Below are 21,347 nucleotides of genomic sequence, written 5' to 3'. Positions count from 1 at the left end.
CCTAAACAGGAGCGAATTGTTTAGTCTCATCTGTGCGCTTTGGTAGTTAAGTTTTTGAATATCTTCGTTTCTCTAATTTACTAGATACATTTCTTGCGTGTCTGTCAGTGTCTACAGTAGAGTTCCCGAGTGCATGCCGCTTTTCTTTTGTTTGAATGTGTATTTTAGTTTTCCACGGTCTTTAGTATGGATAGGGACTGTGTTATCTGTGTGCGGACGCCATCCGAGGAGGCGACACTTAGCTCTCAGCTCCAGGCTGCGTTGGCTTCGGTTACACAGCTTGAGGCTGCAGTGGATGGGCTTCACTGTTGTCGCCTGGCCATCAGCATCCAATGGGCATCCAACACGACCCATAAGTCCGCTGATCAGTCCTCATCAGTGGCAAACCTAGTTACTGTGCACATCGAGGTTATTATTTCTTTCTTTTCCTTTCTCCCTTGTTCTATATATATATATATATATATATATATATATATATATATATATATATATATATATATATATATATATATACTCCTGGAAATTGGAATAAGAACACCGTGAATTCATTGTCCCAGGAAGGGGAAACTTTATTGACACATTCCTGGGGTCAGGTACATCACATGATCACACTGACAGAACCACAGGCACATAGACACAGGCAACAGAGCATGCACAATGTCGGCACTAGTACAGTATATATCCACCTTTCGCAGCAATGCAGGCTGCTATTCTCCCATGGAGACGATCGTAGAGATGCTGGATGTAGTCCTGTGGAACAACTTGCCATGCCATTTCCACCTGGCGCCTCAGTTGGACCAGCGTTCGTGCTGGACGTGCAGACCGCATGAGACGACGCTTCATCCAGTCCCAAACATGCTCAATGGGGGACAGATCCGGAGATCTTGCTGGCCAGGGTAGTTGACTTACACCTTCTAGAGCACGTTGGGTGGCACGGGATACATGCGGACGTGCATTGTCCTGTTGGAACAGCAAGTTCCCTTGCCGGTCTAGGAATGGTAGAACGATGGGTTCGATGACGGTTTGGATGTACCGTGCACTATTCAGTGTCCCCTCTACGATCACCAGAGGTGTACAGCCAGTGTAGGAGATCGCTCCCCACACCATGATGCCGGGTGTTGGCCCTGTCTGCCTCGGTCGTATGCAGTCCTGATTGTGGCGCTCACCTGCACGGCGCCAAACACGCATACGACCATCATTGGCACGAAGGCAGAAGCGACTCTCATCGCTGAAGACGACACGTCTACATTCGTCCCTCCATTCACGCCTGTCGCGACACCACTGGAGGCGGGCTGCACGATGTTGGGGCGTGAGTGGAAGACGGCCTAACGGTGTGCGGGACCGTATCCCAGCTTCATGGAGACGGTTGCGAATGGTCCTCGCCGATACCCCAGGAGCAACAGTGTCCCTAATTTGCTGGGAAGTGGGGGTGCGGTCCCCTACGGCACTGCGTAGGATCCTACGGTCTTGGCGTGCGTCCGTGCGTCGCTGCGGTCCGGTCCCAGGTCGACGAGCACGTGCACCTTCCGCCGACCACTGGCGACAACATCGATGTACTGTGGAGACCTCACGCCACACGTGTTGAGCAATTCCGCGGTACGTCCACCCGGCCTCCCGCATGCCCACTATACGCCCTCGCTCAAAGTCCGTCAACTGAACATACGGTTCACGTCCACGCTGTCGCGGCATGCTACCAGTGTTAAAGACTGCGATGGAGCTCCGTATGCCACGGCAAACTGGCTGACACTGACGGCGGCGGTGCACAAATGCTGCGCAGCTAGCGCCATTCGACGGCCAACACCGCGGTTCCTGGTGTGTCCGCTGTGCCGTGCGTGTGATCATTGCTTGTACAGCCCTCTCGCAGTGTCCGGAGCAAGTATGGTGGGTCTGACACACCGGTGTCAATGTGTTCTTTTTTCCATTTCCAGGAGTGTATATTAGACGGTTAGATCACATAACTAATGCGGAGGTGTTGAAAAGGATTGGGGAGAAGAGGAGTTTGTGGCACAGCTTGACTAGAATATAAGATAGATAACATTGTTATAGAAACAAAAGAGGTAGAGAGACGCTCTTCAGTTTTTTAATTGCTTTAGATTTGTCTGTCCGTCTCAATAAGTGATAGCGGGCGATCGTATTGTGACTTTCGCCGAGTTAATATTGTTAAAATAATGTATATTCCAATTGTACATTAAAAAGTGTTATCAAAATAGCAAAGTTTATTCGCACAGTCATATTCTGTTCATTATTCCGCGACGTGCTGAGGATCCTGCATCAAGAGGATCGAAGCTAACAAGAAGAATTCGCGTGAGCTGAGGAGGGGCGATACGGAACCAGTATTGTCATACCAGTCTCCATGCACAATCGCGGTAACAAGAAAAGGATGTACGTAAATTTACGAATGTTAAATGCTGAATATATGTGTTGAATACTGAAGGTATTTTTATTTTAGTGTCAGTTAAAGTTCACTCAAGATATGTGTACCTTCCAACTATTTTTTAATAATTCTTTCAAAATTTTCCTCTTAATTATTTAAACGGTAAACTTTTATTAAGATATCCAATATATATCACATTTCTTAGTCCCCCCGTCACTTCCCGGCGGCCGAACGTAAGGCTTCCCCACTTAGTCTGACAAACAGGTTCCAGGATCTGTCTGTGGTTGACACTGCCTCTACATCAGATGCAGTCGCTTGTCTTGCTTCAGGCAAAACCCCTCAGCCTGCAAGATCCGGGCAGTCACAGAGGTTGGGATTATTGGTAGTTAGGAGCTCCAATGGTAGGCGTGTTATGGGCCTCTTAGGGATATGGCTGCCAAGGAGGGGAAGAAAGCTGATGTTCACTCCCTGTGCATTCACCCCCTGTGCATACCTGATAGAGTCATTCCAGCCGTAGAACGGATCCTTCTGAATGCCATGAAGAGTACAGATTGCAGCCAACTGCAGGTGGTTGCACACGTCAGTACCAATAATGTGTGTGGCCTTGGATCGTAACAGATAACCTCTGGTTTTGAGCGGCTATCAGAATTGGCAAACGCTGCCAGTCTTGCTTGGGGCCGCGCGGGGTAGCCGTTCTGTCTTGGGCGCCTTGCCACGGTTCGCGCGGCTACCCCCTTCAGAGGTTCGAGTCCTCCCTTGGGCATAGATGTGTGTGTTGTCCTTAGCGTAAGTTAGATTAGCGTGAGTTAGATTAAGTAGTGTGTAAGCCTAGGGACCGATGAACTCAGAAGTTTGGTCCCATAGAACTTATCACAAATTTCATTTTCTTGCTTGCTTGATGAAAGCAGAGTTCACCATTTGCAGCACAGTCGACAGGAATCATTGGTATAACAGTCGTAAATTGTCGTACCTGTGTTGACAAAGTACCAGAGCTCCAAGTGCTAATAGAAATAACTGATGCTCAAATAGTTATGGATGCTAAAAGCTGGCTAAAGCCGGAGATAGGTTCAACCGAAATTTTTGTGAAGGGGCTAACGGTGTTCAGAAAGGATAGACTAAATACAGTTGCAGTGGCTTGTTTGTTACTGTTAGAAGTAGTTTATCTTGTAGCGAAATTGAAGAAGATAGTTTCTGTGAGTCAGTACGAGTAGATGTTACTCTTGCCGACCGGAATAAAATAATAATTGGATCCTTTTACCGACCTCACTACTCAGATGATTCAATTACCGAAAGATTCAGAGAAAGCTCGGGTCTAATTTCAAAGTGTATCCAACGCATACAATTGCACTTGGTTGTGACTTCAATTTATCTTCGATATGTTGGCGAAAATACATGTTTAAACCCGGAAATACGCATAAAATATCATCTGAAATTGTGCTGAATACATTCCCTGAAAATTATTTCGAACAATTAGTTCATGAGTCCATCTGAATAGTAAACGGTTGTGAAAACACACTTGACCTTTTTTTTAGGGGTGGTGGGGGCGTAATTAGCTTTCTGATTGGTTTGATGCGGCCCGCCACAAATTCCTCTCCTGTGCCAACCTCTTCATGTCAGAGTAGCACATGCAATATACGTTCTTAAGTATGTGCTGGATGAATATCAATCTCTGTCTTCCTCTACAGTTCTTCCCCTCTACAGGTCCCTCTAGTATCATGGAAGTCATTCCCTTATGTCTTAACAGATGTCCTATTACCCTGTCCCTTCTTCTTGGCAATGTTTTCAACATATTCCTCGCCTCTCCGATTATGCGCAGTACCTCCTCATTCCTTACCTTATCGGTCCACCAAATTTTCAAAATTCGTCTGTAGCACCACATCTCAGATGCTTCGTTTGTCTTCCGTTCCGGTTTTCCCACAGTCCATGTTTTACTGCCTTACAATCCTGTGCTCCAAACATACATTCCAGAAATTTCTTCATTAATTAAGGCCTTTGTTTGACATTAGTAGACTTCTCTTGGCCAGCGATGCCATTTTTGCCATTGCTAGTCTGCTTTTGATATCCTCCTTACTCCGTCCGTCATTGGTTATTTTGCTGCCAGGGTACTAGAATTTCTTAACTTCATCTGCTTCATGACCATCAATCCTGATGTTCTAAATCTAATTATGTTTCTTCTTCTATCACATCAGACAAATCGTCAATGTCCCCTTTTCCACCTATCCGCTCTCTCCTCTGCATTTAACAATGAAATTCCCCTTGCACTCTTAATGTTAACACACTTGTTTTTGATTTCACTGAAAGTTCCATCTGACCAGAAATTCTTGTCTTCTTTCCATTTCACTTCACTGTTCCCTACTACATCTACATTGAGCCTTTGCATTTCCCTTTTCAGATTTGATACCTTCTCTACCACATTCAAGCTTCTGACATTCCATGCCCGACTCGTAGAACGTTACCCTTTCGTTGGTTATTTAATGTTTTTCTCACCCTTGGCACTCCCCTCCCGCGAATCCGAATGGGAGACTAGATGGGAATCATGTATTAATGGAGAGATCATCGTAACACTGTTTCAGTTACAAGCCACATGACCTGGGAATACACGTTACGTATCTTTAATGTAGTGGCTTACATTGCCTTCTGCATCCTCATTCTGCCGATCATTCTGTCGATCATTCTTACGCCTTTACAGGTAGTTCCCACCCCAAGGACAAGAGGGTGCCGTGAACCTCTGTCCGCTCCTCCGCCCTCTTTGACAAGACCGTTGGAAGGATGAGGGTGACTTCTTGTGCCAGAAGTCTTCCCTCACCAATGCTGGTTATTAATCAAAATTTATGGGGTGACGGATTTCGAGCCCGGAAGCGAGAACGTTTTGATTAGCAATTCAAGACGCTATCCTAAGACCAGGGGACCTCTTACCGACAAATAATCCTGAGCTAAGAACGTGCATCAAAGCGGATACAGGGATAAGTGAATACAGGGTTGTCGTAGCGATACAGAATACCAAATTCAAAAGAAAAATGTGTCCATTCAACAACACACATAAAAATTCCTGAGGGAGAATCTCCACTACTTCCAAATTAACGATGTGAGTGTAGACAGATGTGGTTTGAATTCAAGAAACATTATCGACAGCAATTAAAATATTTATACCAAATAAATTAACAAATGAAGGAGCTGATCCCCCTTGGTATAAAATACACGTTAGAGCAATGTGAGTGTGAGATGCTTGCAATAATTTCCACAGCGAAGCTTTGTCTCGAAACCTGGCAGGAAGTCCAAAGAGATTCTGGTCGTGTGTAAAGTACGCTAGCGGCAGGACACAATCAACGCTTTCTCTGCGTGACAGCAACGGAGATACTATCGACGCGAAAGAAATGGAAATACTATCGACGATAGTGGTGCTAAAGCACTTTACCAAAGAAGACGAAGTAAATATTCCAGAATTCCAATCGAGAAAAACTGCCAATGTAACTTAGAATCAGATATACTAGTAGTAGTGGAACAATATCACTCATTTAATAAAAGCAATTCTTCCGGTCCAGATTGTATACCAGTTAGGTCCCTTTCAGGGTATACAATAACTCCATGCTTAAGAATCATATACAACTGCTCACTCAACGAAAAGTTCGTATCCAATGACTACAAAGTTGCACAGATTACACCAGTATTCAATAAAGGCAATAGGGGTCATCCACTAAATTACAGGCCCGTATCATTAACGTCGATATGCAGCAAGATTTTGGAATATGTGTTGTGTTCGAACATTATGAATTACCTCGAAAAGAACGGTCTATGGACACAATGTTAACTCGGATTTAGGAAACATCGTTCTTGTGAAACGCAACTAGCTCTTTACTCACACGTGGTAGTGAGTGCTATGAACAAGGGATTTCAAACTGATTCCGTATTTCTAAATTTCCGGAAGATTTTTGACATCGCATGACATAGCGGCTTGTAATCAAAGTGCGTGCTTATGGATTACCGTCTCAGTTGTGTGATTGGATACCTGATCCTATCGCAGAGAGTTGTAGTAACTGTCGAAAAGTGATTGAATAAAACAGAAATGATTTCTGGCGTTCCCCAAGGTAGTGTTATACGCCCTCTGTTGTTCGTTACCTATATTAACGATTTGGGAGACAATATGAGCAGCCATCTTAGGTTGTTTGCAGATGATGCTGTCGTTTATCGTCTGGAAAATTCATCAGAAGATCGAAACTAATTGCAAAACGATTTAGAGAAGATATTTGACTGGTGCGAAAATTGGCAATTGACCCTAAATAATGAAAAGTGTGAGGTCATCCACATGAGTGCTAAAAGGAATCCGTTAAACTTCGGTTACACGGTAAATCAGTCAAATCTAAAGACAGTAAATGTAGCTAAATACCTAGGAATTACAATTACGAACAATTGACATTGGAAAGTACACACAGAAAATTTTGTGGGTACGGCGAACCGATGATTGTGTTTTATTGGTAGAACACTTAGAAGATTCAACAGATCTACTAACGAGACTGCCTACACTACGTTTGGCCGTCCTCTTTTTTGAGTTATGCTGCGAGGTGTTGGATCCTCATCAGACAGGATTAACGGAATACATCGAGAAAGTTCAGAGAAGAGAAGCAAATTTTGTATTATCGAGAAATAGGGAAGAGAATGTCACGGACATGATACAGGATTTGGGATGGGCATCATTAAAACAAAGGCGTTTCTCGTTGCGGCGGGATCTTCTCACGAAATTCCAATCACCAACTTTCTCTTCCGAATGCCAAAATATTTTGTTGAGGCCGACTTACATATGGAGAAACGATCACCGTGATAAAATAAGGGAAATCAGAGCTCGCACGGAAAGACACGGGTTTTCGTTTTTTCCGCGTGCTGTTCGAGAGTGGAATAATAGAGAATTATTGTGAAGGTGGTTCGATGAGCCCTCTGACGGCACTTAAGTGTAATTTGCAGAGCGTCCATGTAGATGTGGATGTAGATGAAGTCACGCAGCGTGAAAACCGAAAAAATGTGACTCGCAAACAGTCCGGGCGAATTTCTACACGGCTGCAGACCGGCACACACCTTGTTCTGCCGCGTTGTACTCGCACCCACACATCCACATTTCAGACTCTCGGATAGGAACCAAATTTTGTATGTCGATAGAGGATCAACCGAAACACCGAGTTAGTTCACGCTGTGTGCTGCCATCCAGTAGAACATGCGAAACGGTAATTAAAAGTAATACTAGAACAACGGAGTACAGGAAAACAGTATCTGTGAGTAATAGGTACGTTGATAGAATCGAGTTCGCCGTACCAAAGGTCACGCGTTCAGACCCTACTGACGACAATCTGTTTTAACTCGTTACGCCTGAAAATATTATGTGATAGAACCATCCCCTGACATGTAAACGGACTTTTCGGAGTTTGTAGCGATGTTCTTTTGGCAGTCTGCTTTCGCTTCGTTAGTTGAAAGTAGCAAACGTTTGTACAAATATGTGTGGTGTTTTGTCGGACATGTGCGATAGAACAGACACCGCTCGTGATGAAACAGCTAGTACATTTGTAGTGTCACAGAATAAACACAAACAATCGGAACAGTAGAAGAAAGAAACAGTTGCATCACACGTGCGGAGGTATTAATAGTCCCTTCTGTTTCGCGCGTAACACATTAAAAAAGTCGTCATCCTGGGGATTTGAACCAAGACCTTTGGTACGACGGTCTAACACTTTACCAGCTTATCCATGAAAGCTATACGTCTTAGTAACTCAGAGTTATGCTTTTCCTGTGCTCAGTAGCTCTGACGTTACTTTTAATTAACGTTTACGCCTGTTCTGATGGACGAAAGAACTTAGTACGAACTAAGTCGGAGTTTAGGTTGATACTCTATCGACTTACAACGTTTTGTACCGATCTGAGTGTCCGACATCTGAAGGTTTGGATGTCAGCGAACCTAAAACACACGCACATAACCTTGTAACAGGTTCCCGCCTAAGGGCTCGCACATCTGGCCGGGTCCTCGGGTGCATCCAAGGTGTCGTCATCGACGATAGCGGGCGACAAATGTTTAAGCTCGCGTCCGACCAGGAGCTAAAAGCCAGACATCGAAATCAGCTTCGGCCGCAACAATACACAACGCCTCTACTGTCCTCTCCTCGTCTTTCTCTCCAGAAGACTGGGCAAGACTCGAGTAAAAACTCCTGGGACCTCCTTGCCCCACAGCCCGCCTACCACCACTGCAAACTTCTCATGTCAGGCACCAACAGGGGGGCGACAGTGATCAATGCGGGGGCTCACAGGAACCACTTTCATCCCCTAAGTCGCTCCCGGATCCCGCCACCACAGACTCTGCAAGAGAGGCGCTCTGCATCGCGGTGTAGCTTGCTCGCCAGGTTTCGAGAGAGTGCGTTCCTGGATGAGGTATCGAATATATTGCTTCCCCCTACTTATACCTCCCGTGGAGATCACGAATGTAAAATTAGAGAGATTTGAGCGCGCACGGAGGCTTTCAGACAGTCGTTCTTCCCGCGAACCATACGCGACTGGAACAGAAAAGGGAGATAATGACAGTGGCACGTAAAGTGCCCTCCGCCACACACCGTTGGGTGGCTTGCGGAGTATGAATGTAGATGTAGATGTAGATGTAGATGTAGATGTGGCTCCTGTGGTCGATGACGGCGGATTTCAAGGAGTAAACGGCGAAGTCCAAACAGTACCGAAAGTCGTCGTAAACGTGCAATAAACAATCCAGGGAACGATCCGGACTGAAAAACGTAAGCATAGGCGACGTCAGTTTGTCTGCTATCAATGGCACATACAGAACGCTTCAGAGAATAGCGTCAATGGACGAGCCAACGTGACATTCCTGCGGCAGCGGCGCCCTCCATGGGAGCGAAATGCGACCGTGCTACGAAGCCTGAGAATCTCTGAGGCTTCCTCCAAATCACTCTCGAGATGGATGGAGAATTCGAATCACTGCCGGATACTAAACACCTCCCTTCCCTTTTGGACGTAGGACCGGAAATGGCACGGACTTTGACGAGGATGGAGAGAGCTTGATACTTGAATCCTCATCAAAGGCTTCTGCTGTGTATCTTCGTCGTGATCTGCCTGGTCATATGGCGGCACTGTCTGTAGAACTGACGGCTGATCGACGGTTTCTGGGTCGCTGTTGCGTTCTTTCTCAGGAGAGTGGGTGCCAGTCATGGGCAAGGTTGGGGCAATGTTTTAGACCGCCACCAGTTTGTTCCACCAGTCTCCGCGTCACCGCCACTGTGAATGATCATAAACTGTGTTCTGGCTACGCAGAACAGGATAGAAAACCGTTGACCATTGCTGATTCTCCTGTCTTTCAGTGGCAGTTTCCCACCCCAAGGGCAAAAGAAACTGTCACTCTCATTAAAAACGCTCTTGTCAGAACGTGGGTGACTTCTTATACCGGAAGCGATCGGCCACCATTGCTGTGCTTTTGTTACAAAATTTAAGCAGTAGTCGGCCATGACGGTTTGATTACTTGCGAAAGATGCTACCCCTACACTACGGCGAGTTATCTAGGTAAATCTGGTAACGTTTTAGAGAAAGCAATAATTTATACTCTTGGTTCCGTTCGATTATTTCGTTTCACAACGTGATATTCCATTCCAGTGTATCCACTTTTATAACCAGTTTGCCTTTTGCCTGCTAAAAACCCAATATTTTGTAGACTACAAAAGACCATTATAGCGAATATCTTGCACGTTACGGAGAGAATACGAATACATCTATGGTTTTCTTTATCTCTTGTCTCTTTTCTTTCTTATGATGCAGAGTAATTACAGCAGTGTTCCTGTTTTCGTGAATTGCTTTCCTCTGTAGACTTACTGTAACAGTGGTTAGCACACTGTACTCGCATTCGGGAGGACGACGGTTGAATCCCGCGTCCGGCCATCCTGATTTAGGTTTTCCGTGATTTCCCTAAATCGCTCCAGGCAAATGCCGGGAAGGTTCCTTTGAAAGGGCGCGGCCGACTTCCTTCCCCATCCTTCCCTAATCCGATGAGACCGATGACCTCGCTGTTTGGTCTCTTCCCCCAAAACAACCCAACCCAACCCAACTTACTGTAAAGTTATAGACATAAGTATTACACTTATAAAATTTCGCCGTTTCTATTAAAACTCCATCTCTAAACGCCTTTCCTCTTCATACCGCGTGGCCGAGAGGTTCTAGGCACTTCAGTATGGAACTGCGCGACCGCAACGGTCGCAGGTTCGAATCCTGCCTTGGGCATGGATGTGTGTGATGTTCTTAGGTTAGTTACGTTTAATTAGTTCTAAGTTCTAGGGGACTGATGACCTCAGATGTTAAGTCACATAGTGCTCAGAGCCATTTGAATCATTTTTCATGTCGCAAACGGGTTTGTTCATTTCAATTTCGGCATGATCTTCGGAATGTCATCTGCATTATTATCTTCGTGTATCCCTGAACTATATTTTGAATTAAACAAATATTTAAGGAAATGGAACTTCCTAGCAGATTAAAACTACGTTTCAGACCAGAACTCGAACCTGGGACCTTTGCGTTCCGTGCTCCCAGGTTCGAGTACCGGTCCGTCACAAAGTTTTAATCTGCCAGCCAATTTCAAATCAGAGCACAATCTGCTGCAATGTGAAAATTCATTCTCGATTTTTTTTAAATATTTAGACACTCGCACAAAATTTTCTTTCCTATTAGTTACTGTGTCTTCTGTCATCGCAACAAATGAAAATTTGTGTTTATACTACATAAGTTTGTTCTATTTTCCTATTCTTATTAATTAATTAATTAGTGAGCGTATGGCATTGGTGGCCGGGAGACCCTTCGCGGGGCGGTTCGGCAACCGCTCCACAAGTTCTTTAATGCCACTACGGCGGCTTGCGAGTGAATGATGATGAAACACACACAACACCCAGTCACCTCGAGGCAGAGAAAATCCCTGACCCCGCCTGCAATCGAACCCGGGACCCCGTGGGCGGGAAGCGAGAACGCTACCGCAACACCACGAGCCGCGGGATGCTGTTCTTATTGTGTTCAATTTTTCTCTTGGCTATTTTTATATTATCTCCTCACATCCCGTCGAAGGCCTTCACGGATAGTTTTTCTTTTTGTTTAATTCAGAGTATTCTGTTATGCTCCTATTATTGTCTATTTGATACTCTCGCCTTCTCTTTAACAGTTGAGTTGTTGTATTGGACTTTTCTACTGTTTTTGCTATCCTTGGCAAGCATATTCTCTGTTTACATCTATCTTAATCCTACATCTGTCTAAATCCTACATTTTGTAGTACGCTGCGATTTCTGCTTCATTTAGCCCTGTTGTTAAATAAATTTTTGTTATCTACGCTTATGGTTTATTGCTTGTTGACCTTGATATGTTCTCGTTTAGAAACCATTTTTTTCTGGTAAGTCTACTATGATTTTCAATTGGAAAGTGAATTAGGGCCGTTACATCCTGTAGCGTTGCTTTACTATTTGATAAAATACAACCAATGTCATTTTAATTCCGTTTGGTTCCTACTACATCGTTCTTTTTTGTTTTCTCCTGAAAGAGTGTGTTAAAAATAAGTGGGAGACTAGTCGCTCTCCTTATCAGTTTCTACTAGCATATGACTCGCATCACTTCTGTTTCCACAGCCAAACTTCCCCACTGAAAAGTCGCCTGATAGTTTCCGTCCTACTTTCGCAATAAAATCCCTTATTATCGTCTAGTGGTGGAACTGCTGTCTTTTATCAGTGTCTGCAACTCTTCGTAGAAATCGTCTACCTCCTCACCAGACTGAGGGCATCTCGATAAATTGATGTGACTCCTGTGTAATATATCTGGCTCACTTTTAAACATGTCTTGGCATTATGTGTCAGACTTCTTCAATATCCGTAATGTTATATTGAGTATTCGTGTTTATAATAGAGCCTACACCTCAAGTCCCTCCTTACGCTTCTGTTCTCTACTGAACCATATCAGTTAATTTTAATCATGTTTTGTCTACTTTTTTTTAGCCTCACTCACAGTGGTACATGTCAGAATTTCTGTGTGCAGAAAGCCATCCGTTCTACACACAGGCGACGCGTAGGGTGACCGATGGGATTGTGATGGAACAGCGTTGTTAAGGGAAGAAGAAGAAGAGGGTTAATGTGCTCGTGAAGGCTGCGGCCGCTGCCGATCCATCACGGCACGCAGCCGCCGACACAGCGCGGTAGGGCTGACCCACCATCCCTCGAGGCACTGTGCGATTCAGACCTTCGTAACGAAGCCGTGTCGCCGTGTTATTGCACCAGTACTCCCGGCTTATTGTGACTTGCTTGTACCTGCACGCTAAAACCAACCAGGACCTCGATACAGAGCTACAGCTGAAAATTGGTTATCATTAGACAATTTCTCCAGATTACACAGAACTTTCAATACAACATAAATAACAGCTACTCAGTAGCTGCTGGGTTGCCAACATTTTTATTTATTGACAGTTCATGTCTCATTTCGTGTTCACTAGCTGAGTACCCCGTGTTACCCGGACACGTATTTACTTAACTCTTCTATTACTCCGTATTCTTCTTCGTCCTCTCTTTCTCCATCTCCTCCACTCCTTCTGTCCATCTTCCCCTCCCCTGTCTCTGTCAATTTCCTCCCCCCGCTGTGTCTGTTCATCTCCTTCTTCTACACCCTCTGCTTATTTCTTCCTTCCTATGTCTCTGCTCATCTCTTGCCTTCCCTTCTCTGTTCATCTCCTTCCCACCCCCACCCCCACCCCCACCCCCACCCTCATATCTCTGCCAGACCCCTCCTTGCCCCTCGCTATATGTCCAGCTCTGCCTCCTGTTCTATCCACTACGTGTTATCATGCCCTCCCCAGCAGCAGGTGTACGCAGCTCGTGGTCGTGTGGTAGAGTTCTCGCTTCCCGCACTAGGGTTCCCGGGTTCGATTCCCAGTGGGGTCAGAGATTTTTTCTGCCTCGTGATGTCTGGGTGTTGTGTGATGTCCTTATGTTAGTTAAGTTTAAGTAGTTCTAAGTTCTAGGGGACTGATGACCATCGATGTTAAGTCCGATAGTGCTCACAGCCAATAGGAGGCTGCTGGGTCTTACCCACACAGTATTTCTTTCCAGACTATAACTAATATGGATACCAAATTTGACTGAAATCGCCCCAGCGGTTTAGGAGGAGCTCTTTACCATGTCTTGTCCACGTAAGCGAGTGTCAAATGTATTTCACGTCTATTTAACATATTTCACACATATTTGCATACATACAATAATGAGCCAAAACATTATGACCACCTGCTTAATAGCGTGTTTGTCGCCTCTGAAACGAAATATATCACAAATTCCACGTACCAGGGAGCCGACAGTTTGTTGGTTGGTTTGTGGATTGATATATGTGGCATTAGATGTCAGCGAACGGGTCATATAACATGCGTAAATACCGGGCCGCTGAAGTGCACACGCGGTGATGGCGCCCAATAGCGACCCAGATGGGTTCAACAGGATTTGCTTCAGGCGAATCTGGTCGCCGAGACATCAATTCGAGTTCACTGTAATGTTTCTCGAACCACTGTAGCATGGTCCTCGCTCCGAGACCCGGGCGTTATAGTATTGCAAGATGACATCGCCATCGAGGAAAACATCAAGTATGAAGGGATGCAGGTTTTTCGCCGCTGTCAGTATGTCTTCCATTACTACCACAGATCCCGTGCAAACGCAGGAGAATGTCTCCCATAGCTAAATACAGCCTCCCACCAGCCTGCGTCCTTGGCGCGCTGCACGTTTCGTGCCACCGTCCACCTCGATCACTGCGTTTGTGAAGACGACCATCGACCTAGTATAGTAAAAATGTGATTCACCCGAAGATCTGACAAGTTTACATTGATCGTTGGTCGTACCCCGATGGTCCCGTGCTCACTGCAGTCGTAACAGATGACGTCGTTGGGTCAAAATGTGAACTTGTAGTAGTAGTATGCTGCAGAGTTCCAAGTTCAACAATGTACGATGAACGAAGTGCTCTAAAACACTTGTGCGTGCACCAGCATTCTCCTCTTTCGTCAGAAATGCCACGCATCACCATCTATCCCACTTTACAGAGAGCCAAGCCTCTGAACCCCACGTTCCATGAAGAATCGTGGACATCCAACCATTTAGTGCCTAGTGGTAATTTCACTGCATTTCTACCTCTTTCCGTAGATGCTCACGACAGTAGCATGTCAACATTCGACTAGTCTCGGCGTTTTCGAGATACTCGTTCACAGACTTTGCGTAATAATAATCTACTCTTTGTCAAAGTCGCTAATCTCAATGGATTTTCCGTCCGCAGCTAGTGGTCTAGTGGCTAGCGTTGCTACCTCTGGATCATGGGGTCTCGGGTTCGATTCCAAGCTGGGGTGGGGATTTTCTCTGCCCGGGGACTGGGTGTTTGTGTTGTCCGCATCATTTCATCATTATCATCATCATCATCATCATTCATGGCAGTGGCTAGATTGGAATGTGAAAAAATTTGACTGTGAAAACATTGAGACTCTATACAGGTGCTGATGACGGCGCAGTTGAGTGCCCCACAAACCAAAAGAACCAAAAGTCATCATCGTCAATGGATTTCCCAATTTGCAGCCATACCTCGGTCTCCTGTCCGTGTCTGTTCCGCTTACATACAAGGATTGACTGAAAACTAATGCCTCCACCTTTGTAACTCTTTAACAGTTGACAGCATTGGTGTGTGGCAGGTACTGGCTTGTTCTGTAGCCTCTTCTCTACAGCTCCAGATGGCGGGAAGCCTTAGCATTGAACGGTTGTGTTGTTACAGTGTAAAGTATGGAAACCTGCGCAGACAGTCGGTCAATGCGATTTAAGCAGCTTGCAGTCATTGAATTCTTGACAGCAGAAGGTGTCACCCCAAAGGAGATTCGTCAGAGAATGAAAGCAGTTTATGGTGATTGTCTTGATGTGAGTACTGTGCGTCGTTGGGCGAGTAAAGATGCTGAGGCGAGAACATCTGACCTGCGTGACAAATAAAGATTTGGACGTCCTGTGACAGCAACCACCGAGTTTCACAAACAGACTATATATGGATTGATTCACGACGATCGTCGTATCACTCAGAGAGAAACTACAAACACAATCAGCATTTCACAAGAACGTGTGGGTCATGTTATTGCATTGCTTGGCTATCAGAAGATCTGTGCACAATGGGTACCCCGGATTCTGACTCCTGAAATGAAAGAGCAGACTTCCATCTGTTCTCGACAGTGAAAGACGTTCTGCGGGGACATCATTATGCTTCTGATGAAGACTTTGAGAGAACTATGAGACTGTGGTTGCGGAAACAGAGTGTCGACTTCTTCCGTGACGGCTTCAGAAAACTTGTTCATCGTTGGAAGAAATTTATCCAATTGGCTGGTGATTATATGGAAAAGTGAATATTGGTAGTTAAAGATCACATTCTAAGGATTATTTCTGCGTTTAATTTATTAAAATACTCCCAGCCAAACCCAATTAACGAAGATGGAGGCATTACTTTTCATTCAACCCTCGTACTTTTACTACCGCACCACGTGTCCGAAACGCCACCAGGTCGCGGTGAGCAGTGATCCTAATGTTTTGGCTTATCAGTGTATTTCGCCCGTGCCTCCAGCGAATTTCGCCCTGACGTTTCGCGTGCACACGACTAAACTTTATGGCGCCATATCAGCTGAACTATTTGCTGTACAATAATATAATCTTACAGGTGCATTCTGTGGTGAAAGTGAATACTGACTGCAAAATGTGTCGCTATTACATTTAGTAGTAAAGAAGTAATAAATTAAAACGTCATGCAAAAACAGTGAAAATGTAGTAAGCTACAATTTTTTTTTTTTGCTTCCATCATTTTGTGGCGGTTGTCAGCAAGGAAAAACTTTCGTCACGTTTCGAAATTGTATAAAATTTGTACCAGGTCACTAAGTTCTCTCATTCTCAAATACTGGATGACTGACAGATAGCTGGTTCTCACCACCACAGCGATGATTTTCTGGCAGTAAGTGATATGTGTACCAAGTTTGCTTGAAATCTGTCCAGTGATTTAGTTGATATTTGCGTAAAAACTAAGAAGCCAAAGCAATTATGGTAGTTGAAATAAGAAATATCGTCTAAGCGCACAGCTCAGCAAAACAGAACACTGAGTTATTATATTAACAATGGTATTGTTTGGGATTGTACAAATAAAGAAATAAATTATTCGCAAGAGTAACTAAAAGGCTGATGCGCTTCTGAAACAATGCTCATATATGTCGCTACCCGTTGCACTCCAGAATGAACAATGAGAACAAATCAATGCTAGCGGAAATGGAAGCTTCGATCGAACGATACGGAACTGATAATCCAGAATTCTCACGCCTGTGGGATATGTTGATTATTTTTGGTACAAAATAAAGCGATTTCTGCCAATGAAGAAAGTTTCAAGTACATGATGGCTATTGCACGTATGTATCGTTACTGTAACTTTTTAAGCGGAGCGCACAACACAGCAAGCTCCGAGAAGGTACACGTGCAATTTATCGCCTTCTTTCATACTTCGAAGGAAGTCAGATCACTGGTTTGCTGGACATGGGAGCATCATAACGAGACATCTCACAGCAGTTGGCTGTAGTGCTATTCCTGTAGAGCTAAAGGTGACCAAATGGAGTCAGGACAACAACATGGCAAGGAATGTAGGCACGGGTCTTTCTAGAAGGACTACACAGCGATAAAATATTAGCACTGTTCGACTGGCTCTGACAAGTAGATGACAGCTGTAATCTGGGCAGGTGCCATAGGCAGGCTGTCACCGTGAACCGTCGAGAGCACATTACTGTATGTTGGATTGAGATCTCGATTTGCCATGTCTTGTTTACCCCTGGCACGATACCACAGACAACATAGACATGCAGTTCGTAGAGCTAAATTCATCTTCAGTCCCGAGCGGCTTTCTGTGTTCTTTACCTTTCAGCTTTGCTTCCGTTTCCAGCGATCAGGTCGACACCAACTTGTCAGTAGACTACCTGGTGAAAGGACCCAGGAAGTAGAGATTTTCGACATACAGTAGTCTCCAACTCCTAGAATCATGGTGTGGAGAGTTCCTGGATAAGACAAGGGGAATGATTTGGTAACTGTTGAATGGAGGCTGAATGCTCACCAGTATGTCTGTCACAAGACTGGGAAACGCTCTTTGATGTACCCTTCATGATCAGGGTACCAAATGACATACTCCAGCACAGTAATGCAAGACTTCACACTACAGTTAACACCACAAACTCCTAGAGGAATGTACAGATCCTTCGCTGGGCTGTCACGTCCTCTTATTGCAACCCATAGATTTTCACGAAATGACACATGTTTTTCGGGCATAGCAGGGAAACCCTCAACATGATCTCGGAGGTTGTTTACTTTCATGCCACAGAGAATACAAAATTCATGTGTGTCTCTGGGGTTCACCTCATATTGCTGTTGCCGATGGGCATCAGTTTCGAATGGAATGTAAGTTAAATTATATAATACCCATTATGTGATGATCATGACTACAAAGTTATTGTTTGTAGTCTTAACAGTGTTTTGAACACAAAAAAGCTGCAGTTTAATGAAAATGTTAGTAGCCCGCCATGTGTTCACCGTTTTCCGAGATGTTAACCTTTAAACGCCACGACAAAAGTTCAATGAAACCTGGGACTCTTTAAAAATACTGTATGAGATTTCTTTTTGTCTTGCACGTGTAGAGAGATTATTATACAAGAAAAGCAAAGAGGTATTCCTATTAATTAAGTAAGTGAGTCCATATTCGTTAGGAATGTAAATTTCAGTAAAGGGCATTGTCTAATTGTTTTGTGTAACAGTTCTTGATTGCATACCACAAATTATTACCTTTCTGTACCTATCATCTGTCGACAGCCGCACTGAATATATGAACTAGATCACCAGGCAAGTGTCGTAATAATACAACGTTGCTTAACGCTCCATAAATCGAACAACCACGACTAAATGAGTTACTGTCCGATTACTGCAGTCCTATTCTTGCTAGTAGACTAAGTAACGATTTCCGTTACTTCTTACGACAACAGGTCTTTGTTAGCCACATTATTGTTATAAAAAGTGCACTAAAATTCTAAAGACTAAAATATTAGAATAAAATTAGTACAGTAATACAGTTTATAAAATTATGTTGTTGAATACTGTAGTGCAAGTCTAAGTTTGTTTCATAAAGAGCAGACAGTGTCTCACGTGATGACTGTTGCTATAAAAGAAAATGTTCTACAGTGTCTTGTTATCTGATTTTCAACAACCGTTCCTCACTACGACGAATGACAAATGTAGGTAAAATGCAATTGTTCGAAATCATTTTTACCGGTTCTCGTTTTCTCTAAGATTGTCTCTCAAAAATCATAACCAAAACGCGCCAAAGCACCTTCCAACGGTCCTGACACAATGTTTCCATTTATTCAATTATGTTATACAGAAGGATAAATTGCGTTCTAGTCACTTCATTTTGGCTTCATTAGGTTCTTGATGACCATAAGGCCATTGAAGGGAGGATGGCGCTACAGACTTCATTGTACAATGCTTTGAAGCCGGTGCCTGCGGTTTGCATGTCTCAAAACACTAGAAAATTTTTATTTACAATTGCCTCTTATTCTTAATTTCTTTCCTGTGAATGCAGCAGCAGTTCTACGAAGTAAATGTTACAGTGCTTTCGTGAATAGCAGAGAGTCAGGAAGGCATTTTCAGACTTTTTTCTGGTTTTAAACGCATATCTGATCCAACAATGCATTCATTTAAGCTCGTCAATGTATTTTTGTTTGTGTTACACTTTTTGAGAAAGCGAGAGGTACGTTGTGTGACAAGGCTGGTTTCGTAATCCAGTATTTTCCTTAATAAGGGCTGACTAAATTGATGTTCAATACACGTACTCTTCCCGAAAATGCCGAGAATTTATTTTTGTGTGTGTGTTCGGTTTACAATTTTTCCTTCTCACCGCGGTCAACCAGAGCGCTTTTAGAGTTGGACTGATAGAAACGCTAAAGTCGAATGACAAAAATAAAACCACAACAGTGAAAGTAATCAGGGCAACCAAAATTTCGTGCATGTAAAAGAAAATATCGCTTGAACGAGTCCAATTACGAATGAAATTTGTTCCTGTACTCCTTATACTACAATCATAGCGATTAGTACACCGGTAAATGTCGTAAGCTGGCATCTTTTTCTATCAAAACTCATCTTCCAGACGGGACAACTGACATAGCGGACGAAGACTTCAAGTTTGTGACATCATGACAACTCCACTTATTATACCTGCACGGGTAAGACGATCAGAGGCACATATTTCTTTGAATTATCTGTGGAATAGGAGCAGAGATCAGGGCTAGTTGATGCAGTTTTCAGTTTCTCTACATCTCTGTTTTCTCTTTCTAATTTTGTTGTTTATGTAACTGATTCTGCTGATAGCTACTTTTTCGCTAGTAACTAATGACAAAAACATCACTTAAAATTGTGTGCTGAATTCGAAAAAACTGCTTAAGAATACGTTATAGTTATTCCAACTTACCTCAGACGTGGGGTACGACTGCATATTTTGAAATGGATCAGTCAGATCCGTTTAATATGTTCGTATCACTTAGTTGTGTTGTTACTGGATTTCCGATGCCTTTAGCTTCCTGTATGTGATGGAAGCGAATCTTGATACAACTTAATTTTGTTTTATACTGATGATTCGGGCATAGAATGTTAGGAGAATATTTACGTTATTCGTTTAGAGTATAATTTCGTTTTGTTCCTGATTTTTACATGGATATTACACTACTGGCCTTTGAAATTGCTACACCACGAAAATGACGTGCTACAGACGCGAAATTTAACCGACAGGAAGAAGATGCTGCAATATGCAAATGATTAGCTTTTCAGAGCATTCACACAAAGTTGGCGCCGGTGGCGACACCTACAACGTGCTGACAAGAGGAAAGTTTCCAGCCCATTTCTCATACACAAACAGCAGTTGACCGGCGTTGCCTGGTGACACGTTGTTTTGATGCCTCGTGTAAGGAGTCGAAATGCGTACCATCACGTTTCCGACTTTGTTAAAGGTCGGATAGTAGCCTATCGCGATTGCGGTTTATCGTATCGCGACATTGCTGCTCGCGTTGGTCGAGATCCAATGACTGTTAGTAGAATATGGAAACGGTGGATTCAGGAGGGTAATACGTAAGCCGTGCTGGATCCCAACAGCCTCGTATAACTAGCAGTCAAGATGACAGGCATCTTATCCGCATGGCTGTTACGGATCGTGCAGTTACGTCTCGATCCCTGAGTCAACAAATGGGGAGGTTTGCAAGACAAGAAACATCTGCACGAACAGTTCGACGGCGTTTGCAGCAGCATGGACTACCAGCTCGGAGACCATGGCTGCGGTTACCCTTCACGCTGCATCACAGACAGGAGCGCCTGCGATGATGCACTCAACGACGAACCTGGGTGCAAGAATGGCAAAACGTCATTTTTTCTGATGAATCCAGGTTCAGTTTACAGCATCATGATGGTCGCATCCGTGTTTGGCGACATTGTGGTGACCGCACATTGGAAGCGTGTATTCGTCGTCGCCATACTGGCGTATCTCCCGGCGTGATGGTATAGGTCGCCATTGCTTACACGTCTCGCTCACCTTTGTTCGCATTGACGGCACTTTGAACAGTGACGTTACATTTCAGACGTGTTACGACCTGTGGCTCTACCCTTCATTCGATCCCTGCGAAACCCTACATTTCAGCAGGATAATGCACCACCGCATGTTGCAGGTCCTGTACGGGCCTTTCTGGATTCAGAAAATGTTCGACTGCTGCCCTGGCCAGCACATTCTCCAGATCTCTCACCAATTGAAAACGCCTGGTCAATGGTGGCCGAGCAACTGGCTCGTCACAATATGCCAGTCACTACGCTTGATGAACTGTGTTATCGTGTTGATGCTGCATGGGCAGCTGTACCTGTACACGCCA

Source organism: Schistocerca gregaria, chromosome 2 (assembly GCF_023897955.1).
Source record: "Schistocerca gregaria isolate iqSchGreg1 chromosome 2, iqSchGreg1.2, whole genome shotgun sequence".
In the NCBI taxonomy this organism is placed as follows: domain Eukaryota; kingdom Metazoa; phylum Arthropoda; class Insecta; order Orthoptera; family Acrididae; genus Schistocerca; species Schistocerca gregaria.
This window is presented reverse-complemented; position numbering follows the sequence as displayed.